Below are 14557 nucleotides of genomic sequence, written 5' to 3'. Positions count from 1 at the left end.
ACCAGATATTTATGTCTCGTTTGTTTTTGCATATGAGATGAGATGAGATAAGATGAGTTGAGATTCAAGTTAAAAGTTGAATAAAATACTATTAGAATATATTTCTTTTAATATTACATTTTTTTGGAATTTGAAAAAGTTGAATTGTTTATTTTATTTTGTGTGAGAATTTGGAAAAATTGTAATGATTGGATGAGAAGAGATGGTATTTGGAAAAGTTGTAATAATTAGAGTGAGTCTTCCATGTCAATTTCCCTTACATTTGGTCACTTTTCAAACCTTTTCTTGGAGAGAAAACCAGATGAGCTCTTAGATAGTTTTTCTCACTTACCTTACTAGACTTTTTTGAAAATCTTGTAAGTGTCTTCTCACAAAGTACCCTTCACACAAGTTATTTATCTTCAATTCTAGTTTATGTTGGTAGGTCTGGTGTTATATTTTATGGTCATTCAATGGGTGAAAGGTTTGTTTATGCATGAAGAGGTCATTTGGGGTGATAAACTGGACAGTGTGTGATTCTTTGATTTTTTTTTTTTTTTATGGTGTTCTTAATGAGATCTTTGTGCGATATTCTTATGAATTATTGTTAACATGCTAATATATCATTTCAAATGATCCGTGTGATAGGTGGCAGTGAAACACGTCCTTAACAGCATGTATACTCAAATACATCAAGTGCTAAAAGTAATTATAACCATAGGGAGAAATTAAAAACTTAGGCTTAGGTCAAAAAAGTTCATCCCAACACTTAAGCATGGATTAAGGCCAAACTACCACTAAAGCATCCATTAAGCATATGCATGATGTTTCTAGCTTTTCTTTACCAAAGAAATATTTAGATCCTAATTAAATCGTGCATTTTCATTCTTATCCCAATCAGGCTTTTATAATAGCTCATTAATTAAGCTTAGGTAAATTAATCAAAAATTCGTAAATTAAACTTAAACTAAGCAAAACCGAAACATGCTTGATGATCAACATAAGATATGAATTTAAAAGATATCATGGCATGCTTTCAACCTCAAATTTAAACCTTAAAAATTCATCCTAAGACATTAGTGAATCATATAAAAATATATTAAGATATGCCATATCTAAAAATTCAACTTAAACAATTTATGCATTACATACTTCTCAATTAACCCGGTTTTGAATTTAGCACAGTAATTTTGCTAAAATTCATTAAAAATCACACCCATGGCATAAATTAAAGCCTAACATGATATGCTAATGGTTAAAAAGATTAGGGTGAGGTTACTTACAAACATTGTGGCCCTTAGAGCTCCGAACACAACTTCTCTCAAGAACTCAAGCGAAAGGTTGGAGGAGAGGTGTGGAGAAAGAAGGAAGTGAGGGAGGTATTTATAGGATTAAGAAGGGAGGGGGACATTGGCTTTGGATGAAGAGGGAGCTTGGGATTGGTTGAAGTGGGCAGTGGAGTGTGGTGATGCAAGTTACAGCTTGTGTCATCACTTGTGCAGGTGAATATTGTTCAACACTTCATGATTTCTTTTTTTAGGTGTTGTGTTGTGAAATATGGGTGCAGGTGCTGCCATGGTGCAGAAATTAAAAACAAAAAATGAAAAAAATGCGATGTGGTCATGCCATGATGCCGTCAGGTAGGGTCTCAAAACTGGCTAGCTTTCATCTCATGCTTGTCTCACTTTCTTGTCCTTTCTCTGTGGTGGTTTTTTACAAGTATAATAACACTCTTTGAAGGCTTTTATAGGTGGTGGAAGGTGGAGCGATTAGCTACCAAGTGCGCAAGTGTGTGCAGCTCATGGAAAGGGGTGAAGTGAGGTTGACGAGTGATTCAAGTGTGGATGCCCATTGGTTTGTCATTTTTGTTTTTGGATAGGTTGGGTCAAAAGTCCCATGATGACTTGAGGGACTCTTGGAGATTGGAGGGAAGGGGTGGTGGTGTGTGGAGTTGGCTCAGCCAAGAGACAAAAAAACAATTGAAACCTAAGGCCACTCGGTTTGGTTTCAAGTAGGCTTGTAATGGAATTGGTTGGGTTTTTTGGCTTGGTTTCTTGGAGTCAACTTGTCCATTTCTAGAACTTAGTTTGGATGGTAAATGTGAGATGTAAATGATGAAATTTTTCTTGAGAAAAAGGTGTAAATGGCGTGAGTTATGTGCATTGGACCAAGGTGCCGAATGGTGATGATTTGGGCATTGACGTGACTTTGCTTCTATTGACATGTATTGGATCAAGATTAAACTTCTAAATTAGTCTAAAAATAATACAAATCAATAGTAAAATTAATAAATTTCAGACAAAAAAATGTGGGAAATAATTTGAAGACAAATTAAGCATAAAATATAGTTTAGAGGTCACTAATCATGTAGAAGTTGATTAATGCCCTTAACTCAAGTTAGAAGCTTAATTATAGTCAAGTGGGAACCTTAGGGGCATGTGGCACTTCTTGGACTTGAGGAAAACTAATGGTATGGTGTATGTGGACTTCAATTAGAAGTGTAAAAATGGAAGACAAGGCTTTTGGGCCTTGATTGGCTAGTAGGGCCATTTGTGTAAATCTCTTAGATGTGGGCTTTTGGTGTGGCTATTGAGTGGACCTTATGTCCAGATTTGAGGGCACATCTAAAGCCTCAAATGCCTACTAAGATTAGGTCTAGAAAAATGTCTTTCTAAGGTTGGGCCAAAGGCCTTTACTATCACCAAGTTAGGCCCAAAGGCTTTATGCCTTCTACACATTTTTGGCCTAAATTCTAAGGCTCTCTTAGAAAGGCCTTAAACTTCATAAATCTTAATAGGTCTAGGCTTAAGGCACCTATTCTTAGCCCATCACATCCTTTATGATTGAGGGCCCTAAATTAAGCATTCTTAGGCTCACACCTAAATCCATCCATACTTAGCCATTTGCGTAGCCCAATAATGATGCCAAGTGTCATTCCACTATTGGTTTCTTGGCAATTAATCTAAAATAAAACATAATACAAGGACCCTTACAATAATTCTAACTAAAATAAAAAAATGTGATTTTCATGCTAAAAATATTTTCAAAAGAATTTTCTCCAACAGTAATAACAATCTCTCGCTAACTAAGATTAAGGGAGATTTTTTTTTTTTTTTAAAGGACTACATCCCAATTTTATTAAGGACCTTACTTATGGTGGAGGAAAACCGTGTAAACAATCGGATATGTGGGGGTTAAATACAAAACCCAGGTATCAAAATAAAACCAAACCATATTATGAACAACCCAGCCTAACAAAATAAAATTAACGATTCCGAACATAAGGCAAACCCCATCAATCTATACGAATTAGTGCTTGAAAATATCTCTGATCAAAAGAATCACCAAAAAACTCCAATGAGCATCAATGAGCTCCTTCCTTAGCCAAAACATCCGATGTCATATTCGCTTCTCTAAACACATGCTTCACTTGAACATTAAGAACTTGCAACAGTCCTTGGACTTCCTCCCAAAAATCCCATTAGTACCATAAAGTACGCCTCCTTGAGCAAAGCCAAACCTACTACAACACTTGAGTCTGACTCTTAACACAATATTGCATAAATTCAATCAACATCATAACAACAAACAAACAAGAACTGCCCTACATTCTGCAACAGTGTTTGTAGCATGCCCATAGTGATGATAAAAACTTGCAATGACCTTTTCACTAGAAACATTGAATTACCCCTCCTTCACCTGATGATCCCCTCGGATTTTCCGAAGAACCTCCATCTACATCCAACTTCACCCAGTTACATTCTGGTTGAGTCCAACCAATCAACAAAGCGGGCTTAGAAAGCACTAGAAGAATGGGGCAACAAAGTTCCTTGGTGTGTTGTCGCAGGCAACCAAAAATAAAACCTATACTCCTAAAAAATACATGTAGTAGTGTAAGTAAGGATCATTCCCACGGAGAGTGTCTAGCCTAGTTTTATGCTACGTGAACAAGGATTGAGGGGTTTGAGTTAATGAGAACAATTTCAAGAAGAACAACTAAGGAGCAATTCAAATTAAATTATTGAAATCTATCAAAAGAACAAATATTGGTCTAAGTCAAAATCCACCATGGAATTTTACAACTGATCATTGATGCAAGTATAGATTAATTCATACTTTGAATATTCACTATTGGAATTATTTTCCTATCTCTCCTTAGTCCCAGTTAATTAGAAAACAAGCGATCTAATTAACCTTAACTACTAAACAATCCAAGACAAGCGCTACAAGTTTAATCTAGTAGCAGCCTTAAGAATTATAGAGATCGATTAAACTAAACAGCACAAGCACAAGTGGTTGCATTTAATTTAGTTGAGAGTTTTCTTCCTAAGATCTAATCATTTCTAACACATCAAATCATTAAATCTTAGTTGCTTCACAAATTAGAGGGATCAAACAATTACGGATTTGATATATAATCTAGCAGTAGATTGCAATGAATAATAAACAAGTAGGCCTCTTAGTAATTAAATGAGACAATCATGAAAATAGGCATAGAAGAACATCCAATACTCAAAGCATAAATTGAATACTAAAAACAAATTAGATCTCACAGTTTTATTAACTCCAAGGCTTTCATTTTCTTCGACCAATTATGAAAGTTTAGCCACATAAGGCCATGATGAAAACTCAAAGGAAAAGTTGGAGAAGAGGGAAGAGAGAGGTGTCTGGATGTCTTCTAATTTTTTCCCCTCTTAGCCCGTTGAATTCAGTTTTTTGGAAGCCTACCCAATCTCCTAGAAATATTCTCAATATTATCCTCAAATAACAATATCCAAATTTGACTAATTAATGAAAAATATTGAAAATAAAATAGAGTCGTAATATAATTAGGAAAGTGAATTTTCTAGCTGGAATTGCATGATACGGAACGTTCCGGAATGTTAGCAGTGTAGGTGTATCAACTTCAAGCCCGATTTAGATTTTGATGCAGTGAGTATCTATCAACACTCAAAACATGAAAGTTGTAGAGCTTTTTCTTAGTGTTCCATATCTTTTTGAATCATCTCAAAATCCGAGTTCGGATGAGAGTTATACCCATATTATGAAGCAATGTCGAAACTGTCTGGAATCGCCCAATTAGCTTTGTTTTGCATTTAACGACTCCATTTGCATCCTAAATCAAAATATAAGAATAATGAGTACATTTGGGCACCAAATAAGTATAAAAGACTAAACATTAAGGGAGAAAAATATCACATTTTGCATTCTCATCATTCCTACAGTACAAGCATATCTCTTTCATTCAATTTTTGAAATTGTTGAAGGATGCTAGAGATCTCCATAATAAAACCTTTCACCATTCAAATTAATAGCTTCCAATTAAACACAACTCCGTCCATACGTGCAGCACATCTACCCTTCCAAATTAGCCAAGTAATAATAATGGGTGTAATACCCTGTAACCAACCCACTTGACACTTAACCACCCGATATTCATTATTTCCTTCCAAGTTCTGATTTATGGGAGGCGAATTCCAAAAATTCCAGAAAAGAAATCCCATACCTTACATGCTCCTTCACCATCTCTTAACACATGGTCAAGAGTTTCAGCTTGAAAATTTGAACAACAATTACACTTAGATGATAATGGCACCCCCAACTCCATAATAGCCTCATCCATATGAAGTGCATTCCACCGAGCCTGTCAACACACTAAAGGCATTTTTTTTTTTAAACCTAATGCTGCCATAGCCATTTTCACCAAATGAAAAAATTTCTATGATGTCATATTAAGTTCCAAGTGGATTTGGTACTAAATTTGCTACTTTCTTCAAGTTGCCACACAAGAATATCTGTTGTCTCACACAAGTGTAGATGCCTGCTACTAATTTTTACAACCATACCCTTAACAAGAAGCTCCCGCAATTTACATAAGTCCCATCCATGTGTTGAAAAAACCTCTCAAAACTTCAAGGCTAGATCACCTACTACTGGAGCTTCATCGGCGACTACCCCATCTCCCATCCAATTATCATACCAAAAATTAACCTCTCCATTCTGTACTAGAAATCTAGAGTTATTTAACACATGTGGGACAATCTTTAAGACACCTTTCCAAAATTGAGTGCCATGAGTAGAGTTGATCAATGCCGCAATATGTAAATCTCCAATATATTTAGCTTTAAAAAAATCAGACCATAAAGACCACCAACCAACATTTTTCAAGCAAATTTCATTAATAGAGAAACTTGGATTTCCATTAAATCACGAATGCCCAAGCCTCCCTCTTACGAATGCCCAAGCAAATCAAACTTCGAAACACCCAATTCCTTTTCTTTTTGCGATCATTAGAGCCCCATAGAAAAGTTGAGAAAATTCTCGTCAAACCTTTAATCACCCCTTTGGGTAAATTCATCACCGAAATCATATGAATCGGCATGCTATTCAAAAAATGCTTTAAAAGAATAATTTTTCCCCCAAATGAAAAAATCCTACTCTTCCATCCCACAAGTTTTTTTTTTAAACTTCGGCTAATAAGGGATCAAACATTCTCAACATGACTCTCCCCACATGTAAAGGCACACCCCGATAAATACAAGGCCAAGCACCTTCCAAAAAACCCATAAGACCCAAAACTTCTTCCTTACAAGCCAATGGAAAATGCAAAGAAAAATAAATAGAGGACTTACTCGAATTCACTAGCTGTCCAGATATTCTTCGAAAGACATGAAGAATTCTCATCAATCCTCTAATAGACTTCTTCCCACATTTGAGAACAACAACAAGTCATCAACATATAGAAGATGCCTGATCACCATACCATTGCATGGATTAAAAAGCTGAATGTCGTCACCTAAAAATTCTTTTCAAAGCATCCAAGAAAATACTTCTTCTATCAAGATAAACAAATCGAGAGATAATGGGTCACCTTGTCGAAGGCCGCGATATGATTTGAAAAAGCATTTGGAACTCCCATTTAGCATAACTGAAAAACAAGGAGAAGAAACACAATTAAAAATAAGAGTTCTACTTTTCTCCAAGAATCCCAACTGGCACAGACTTCCATAAGAAATTTCCAGCTCACTCAATCATAAGCATTCGCCATGTCAAATTTTATCATAACTCTTCCCTCTCTACATCTTCTACACATTTCCTATACAAGTTCATAAGCAAGAGTAATGTTGTAAAAAATACTCCTTCCTCTCACAAATGCAGCCTGCTCCAACGAAATAATTTTTTTCCAACATCAATGCCAACCTTGCCACCAATATCTTAGTCAAAATTTTATAAGCCACCGATCATAAGATAATGGGTCGGAATTGTGAGAAAGAATTCGGTGCATCCACCTTTGGGATTAACATAATATTTGTAGCCTTATAAAATTTGTAAATGGCATTCCACCAAAAAAATCACCCGCCAAGTTTAAAGATCCTCCTTGACAATTTCCCAAGCTAGAATAAAGAAACTAGCTGAGAAACCATCTGGACCCAGGTTGCTATCTTGCGGAATCGACCACAATGCTGCCTTAATTTCCTCCAAATTCGGTTCCCCACAAAACAACACATTCTCATAATATAAAATATCTAGAATAATTAAATTTAATGCATCCTCATCTCACTCAACAGGCAACATCGAAAGCATATCTTGGAAAAAATTTACTGCCCCTGATGCACCTCTTCAGCAGAACTCAAAACATGGTCATCATCCAATGACATTTGCTCAATCAACTTATTCTTCTTTTTGACACACGAAGAGGCATGAAAAAAGGACGTATTTGGATCTCCCTCTGTAAGCCATTTAATCCATGACTTTTGACATCCCAGAATTTCCTCATGATGTAACCACTACACATTCTGCTACTTACAACCCAGTAACTCTTGCTCTACTTCTTGGGAATAATTAGGGAGAAGTGAATCTTCCAACTCAAATAGCCGAGCCTCTAGATTTTTTATTTCATATTCCACCCTTCCAAAAACTTCCACATTCCACTTTTGCAACACTTTTTTTAAGGCTTTCAATTTTTTAGTTAGTCGAACCATAGCACAGCACTCCACCGGTTCCATCCAACACCTTTTAACCACTTGCAAAAAATCCTCATGAGTACCCCACATGCGCTGGAAGTGGAAAGGCCTAACTCCCTTTCGGCTGACACACATCAAGGAAGTTACCATAGGACAATGATCTGATGACGTACAAGACAAGTGCATCACCCGAGCATCCCCATAGGCACTCAAAAAGGTAGTGTTGACTAACACCCTATCCAATTTAGCACATATATATCAACCACCCAATTTACCATTGCACCAAGACATTTTTTAACCATCACTAGGGAGCTTAAGGAGACCACAATCATGGATACAGTTATTAAAATCCAGCTTTGCATGAGTAGCCCAAAACAAGTCTCCAACATTTTCATTATCACAATGAATAATATTAAATCACTTGCTACAAACCAAGGCCAACTTCCTACATCCATATTTGTCAAATAATCCCACAATTCCAATTGAACACACTAGAAACAAGTTGCATATACTATAGTTACCAGAACATGAAAATCCTCTCGAGAAAACCATCATGTAATAGCCTATTCTGAAATAAAAACCACCTCAAAAATAATATCCTCCACTGAAAAAATTCAAACTTTGCCACCAACTGCAGCATTATTAGGAAGATGCATCCATTTTTCTCATGTCTCACATTTATTAGGTAAAAGGAGCGATTCTAAAAGAGCCACCATTGAAGGACGGTTTTTATTCAAAAGACAGCGAAGTCTACTTTTTGACGAAAGAATTCCTTTAATATTCCAAGTAAGAATATTCATTAAAATTAATCGAGTTTATGAGACCTAGTTGTCCTGCAAATGGCAACTTGAGAATTTTTCTTTTTCATTGCCTAAAGCTTTTTCAATGGCATGTGCATTTCTAGATCAAATTCATAGCACTTCAAAGGAAATTCTTCCACCTCTTTATCCCGTTCCTCGTTAGACAAAGAACCCCCATTGACAAATCCATTTCAAATTCTTCCCTATGCACTAGTTCACACACTAGTGCCTCATCAATCAATTTCAAAGAGGTTCTTGGTGAAGCCAAAATTGGAATTTCATCAAGGTCCTCCCTAGAAACCGATTTTTCATAACAACTTCTACCCCTATCAACATTCAACTCCCCCAATCTACTACTACTAGCAATATCAGCACCCAAAACAATTTCCTTAGCCCCAGAAGGATGCCTCTTCTCTACAAACACCTCTTTATCATCCTACTGGACATGGTTCAAAACTGCCCCTTCAAGATTGACATACAAAATAGGCCGAGAATTATTTTCAAATGCAGACGAATTCCTCTTAATGTCCTTTAAAAGAGATTCATGTTGTTGTGACAAATCCTCAAAGACCATCCTTGGACAACAGTAGATTGCTCTTTCACTGGTTCTTTGACCCTCACAGACTTCCAAACTTTTTTAACCTAATTACTTCCTCCCGCATACTTCAAACTCCCTGCCTTACCTTTATCCACTTTACTATTACGAGCACAACACTGCTCAACATGATTACTGTATGCTGGTACAGACTCATACACCACTTCCTGAAAATTATTAGTTTCCAATCTAGGGACCCCAAGCTAGAAAGAGTGTTTCAATGGCATTGATACATCCATTTCCAGACATATATTTGCCACTTTCGGCTAAGTCACACATGCCACAACATTATCCCTTTTAAGAAAACACCCAAAACCACCCCCAATACTTTTCAAAATAGAAGCATGAAAGAAATTTGGAAGCAAACCTGAAAGGGTAATCCACAGGGGAACCAAAGTCGAATTAGTTTCCTCATTGAACTTAGGAGTCCAATGAAAAACCCTATACAACACTCCATCAATCTCTACATTACCACGCGACATGACACTGATAAAGTCCTCTTCATTGGAAAATGAACCAGCACATTCCTGAGATTTTGTAGTTGCCCACAACAGGTGTAGACTAGCCATTGGCAAAAATAGAGGAGATCGACCAGCTCTGCCACCCAATGACAAGGATGAGGTTGGGTATTGATAAATTGATGGGTGAGAGTCTTTGCTTACTGATGTTAAATCATTTTGTGAAAAACACCAAATTGATATTCTTGATATGAATGGCCAATATACTAGAGCTTGAGGCAAATCTTGTCATCATGTTAACAAGTCGTTGACAACAATGGAGCTTCATTTTAGGATTGATATATTTACAGCTACAATAGACTTCCAGTTGCAAGAATTGAACAATAGATTTAACGACAATACAATAGAACTTTCTATTCTTAGTGTTGCTTTAAACCCTAAAAGCGTATACAAATCATTTAAAATTGATGATATATGTAAATTGGTTGAGAAGTTTCATCCACAGGATTTTACTGAGCAAGAAAAATTCATTTTGAGAATTCAATTGCAGCATTATGAGATTGATGTGCTAACACATTTAGATTTTCAAGATATGTCTACATTATCTGAGCTATGCAGAGGATTAGCAATTTCAGAAAAGTCAAAGATTTATTATTTGATTGACAGGTTAATTCGTCTAGTATTAACTCTTCTTGTTTCTACTGCTACTACTGAGCAAGCATTTTCTGTCATGGAAGATGAGTTTCTTGTAAATCATTTGCTAGTTTATATTGAGAAAGAAATTGCCAAAAATTTCACTTCAGAGATAATAATAGATGAATTTTATTCCATGAAAGATCATTATCGAACAAATTTGAAGGGATAATCCTAAGTTGATATTTCATTTTCTTTAGTTTTGTAATGGTCTCTACCAAACTATGAAAATCCTAAGGAAAATTATCTTATAAGATGATCTATAGACATGTATTTTTTGTACACAATTTTATGACATATGATTATTGTTTGTTACATAGTCATGTGCAAAAAACACGTATTACTTATACTTACACATACTACACACTTTCTTTGTCACCCCCAAACACCAAATTCTAGTTCCTCCCCTGATCCTTATCAAGAGAGAAGGGGAAATGTGATGGAGCAGGAGGCTAGGCTGTCCAAGAGCTATGGTAGTGGCAGAAGTTTCTGTGAGAAAGAGAGAGAGATGGAGAGGAGACCGTGAGGGAGGATCGGCATGGGCTTACCAGCTCAACAGTACGGGGTGACTAGAGGTGGCATGTAAGGCAGATCCCATGGTTCTTCTTTCATGTCCCACACCTAATTCATCTTGGGCCTCAAGTCTAAACTAACTGGGCGACAACAGAGGAGTTTGCTATGTTTCGGTGGTGTAAAAATAAGAGGTGGTTATCGTAGTTTTCCATTGGTTGTTTCCCGTCGTAGTTCACTATGGATTTGACGTAGAGGAGAATGCGGTTGGAATGGGTGCATGGTGGTGCAAGGCAATGGCTGAGTCACTTGGGTGGAACTGTCGTGCAAGGTGGGGAAGAGAAATTATGCTCTGTTTTAGGTGCTTGAAACAGTGGACTGTTTGGAAGTGGGCATGGTCGTGCCACTTGGTGGTTGTTGTGGCTTTGGGTGCAAGAAGGCTGAGTTGTGGCTAAGTGGTTCTTCATGGGATGGGGTGGTGGTGTGGGGAGATGCAGTGGCTTGACTGTGGCAGTTTAACAATGCGATAGGGTGCCAAGGGGCTATGGGGTTGCTATTTCTCGTGGGTTGTGGGATGTGGTTTCTGGTGGTTGGCTTACAGTTTCTACAAGGGTGGTGGTGTTGGTTTTACTACAGTTTGCTGCGTCACAAGGGCTGAGGTGTGCGTGTTTCGGGGAGGATCGGTGCAACTAGTTTGGTGGCTAGGCTATGGTGGAGGAAATAAAGACCGTAAGTGTGGCATTTGGGGTGATTTCCATGGCTCTTGTCTGCGATGGCATTGATGTGATAGGGTGGTTGCTAAAGACAGAGGCTTGTTGGGTTCTCGGTGCAAGTTGTTGTGTAAGGTAGTGGCTGTGGAGGAGTAATGCACTTCACATCAAGTTTGTGGTGGTGTCAAGTTGATGACTATATGAGTCTATATATATATATGTGTGTGTGTGTGTGTGTGTGTGTGTGTTGGCTTGTGATTTGGATTGGCGTGGAGGGGAGGTTGCAGTGTGGAGGGAGGTGTATGCATGTTGCGAATGCACGTGCATGGAGGGCAGCGGTTGCTAGTTGTTGCCATGCTTAATGAGCACTGCTCGGATGTGGGGAAATGGAGAGAGAAGGTGGAGGCCCCTGAGGATGGTGTGGCCACATAGTGCTTGATGGTAAATTATGGAAAAGGTGCGGCAACCATAATCTAGGAAGTTTCAACGTACATAAGGGTATACATGTGTATATATATAGATAGATAGATAGAAACCCTAAAGAGGAAAAGGAGAGAGAGAACGTGAGGTTTGAGTAGATAGGTTTGGGATTTTTAAGTAAATTTTTTTTGGGGCTTCCTAATAAATTAAAAATAAAAATTTATAATACATGGGCTTGGCCTGAGCACAGTGTTGGGCCTGGGTATTAAACCTAAAGTGTTATACCTCCCAGCTGGGCATAAGGCTTTTAATGTCTATCCTTAGCCCATCTCATCTTAGTAAACTGTGGTCCTTGATAAAAACCACACTTGGGCTCTTCTAAATCCGTCCAGATTTTTATCCAATTGTCTAACCCATCAATATGCCATGTGTCCTTCTTCCATTGGCTTCTTGGCATTTACCCTCAAATTTAATAAAGTTTTAATAATTTTAACCAATCCCAAGGTGCGAGCACTTATGCCAATCCAAGTTCTAAAACTTTCCTTTCTCCAAAAATCACAACTTACACTAATAAGGATTATGGGTGCTAAGGCCAAGTCCTAAGGTATTTTTAAGTAGGTGTTACATAGGAGATAAGCTGGCTCGTACCTTCTCCTTTTGGTGGCCATGAACTACATGATGAAGAGGCATGCTAGGTTCTCAAAGCTATAGTGATGGGCCCCAAGGCGGACCAAGTCTTAAGGATCAATTACAAGATTAAGAGCCATGAAGATCAAGGAAGCAATGCAAGAATTGATGCAATCTAATTGGGATGAAGCTAGCAAGAGCCCAACACTCATGATGGGCTTGAAAGAAGGAGAACCAGTTTTGATCCACTTGATCCAAACTATGGAAGACAAGACTTGGGCCTATTGTTATTGAAGGCCATAGACTTATTTATTTCATTAAAATGGTTTATTTTATTAGTCATAGGAATTAATCTAGAATAATTGGGCTTGGGGATGTCCAGCCCACATGCCTTATGTCTAATGAACTAGGGTTTTTGGGAAGGCCTTGTTTTTTGGCCAATGACTTATTTGGAAAGTTATTATTTTATTTAAACTAGGGTTTTAAAAGTACTGTAGCGAGTCACTGTTCACACTACAGTACTACTGCACTATTCACTAAGGTTTTAAAGAATTTTTTATTTAAATCACTTGTAGTCTCATTTGAGTAGATTAGACATTATTAAAATTGATGAATTTTATTCATTATGAGTTGAGTTTATCTCCTCTTGTTCTTGATTGAATGTCTGAACTTATCAAAGGTAAATTACGACCTTTGTGGTGTTCCTCCTTTGTAATTTGGGTTCTTGAGACGGGTTCTTCAACGGGTCTAAATTTTAATATAATCTAGATTTTTTAAACGAGTTCTTAACGGGTCTAGATTCTCCATCCATAGACTTGAGTTTGGCTTTCTTGGATTTTTTTTTTCAATATTGTTATTGGGTCTCTAAGCGAGTCGATTGGGGTTCACATTATTTGGTATCAAAGCAAGGTTTCCAATCAAGTATGATTCTATCTTTTATTTATTGTATTGTAAATTCTAGGGCTTCAATGTTCTAGGGTTCCCAAAAAAAAGTGTAGAAATTCATTTTTCCTTAGGTTGCAAAAATTTGCACCATCTAGAGTTTGGAATTTCTAGGGTTTCATTGATTCTCTTTTATTTTCTTGTCAATTTTTATGTGTTTAAATTCAATTACCTGATTATCACAATTGAATATTTTTGTTTGTAGTTGAATTGTTGATAAAAGAAGAGAAAAGAAAAGAAAAGAAAAGAAAGGAAAGGAAAAAAAAATAAAAATAAAAATCCAAATTTTTATTTTATTGATTGAGCCTTATCCTTAAATGGGTTGAATACATCTTTCTAGTTGGTATCTTATTTCGTAATTACTCTTTCCATCGTATAAATTCCTTGAGTCTCGTGTGATTTTATTCCTTCCGTGTTTTCTCTTGTTCATGTTTTCTTGGACCTAATTACTAGTTGAAATAAAACAAGGTTGTATTGTCTTGATTTAGTTCAATTAGTTATTAAAGAGCTTGAGTGAGAAAACTCGAGGTAAAAGGCAAGAGAGTGAGAGATCATTATTGAAAAAAAAAAAGCCAATTAAGAGCAGTGGAGTGTCATTATTCGTGTAAACACGTAAGAGAGCGTGTGAGGGTTTTTCCACCATCATTCTTTTTTGTGCAGCACGTACTATGTCTCACAATAGTGACTTAACACCATGGGGCCTTGGGGCCCATCACTTTATATCTCCCAAGCTGGGCTGAGCCTAAGGCTTTTAAACATCTTATCCTTAGCCCATCACATCCTTAGTGAATTAGGCCCCTAAAGTTTTATGTCCATCAAGTAGGACGTAAAGTCTTATTTCTCTCAAGTTAGGCATAAG

The sequence above is a fragment of the Carya illinoinensis genome, chromosome 3 (genome assembly GCF_018687715.1).
Source record: "Carya illinoinensis cultivar Pawnee chromosome 3, C.illinoinensisPawnee_v1, whole genome shotgun sequence".
NCBI classification, from domain to species: domain Eukaryota; kingdom Viridiplantae; phylum Streptophyta; class Magnoliopsida; order Fagales; family Juglandaceae; genus Carya; species Carya illinoinensis.
Note: the sequence above shows the minus strand (reverse complement) of the source record.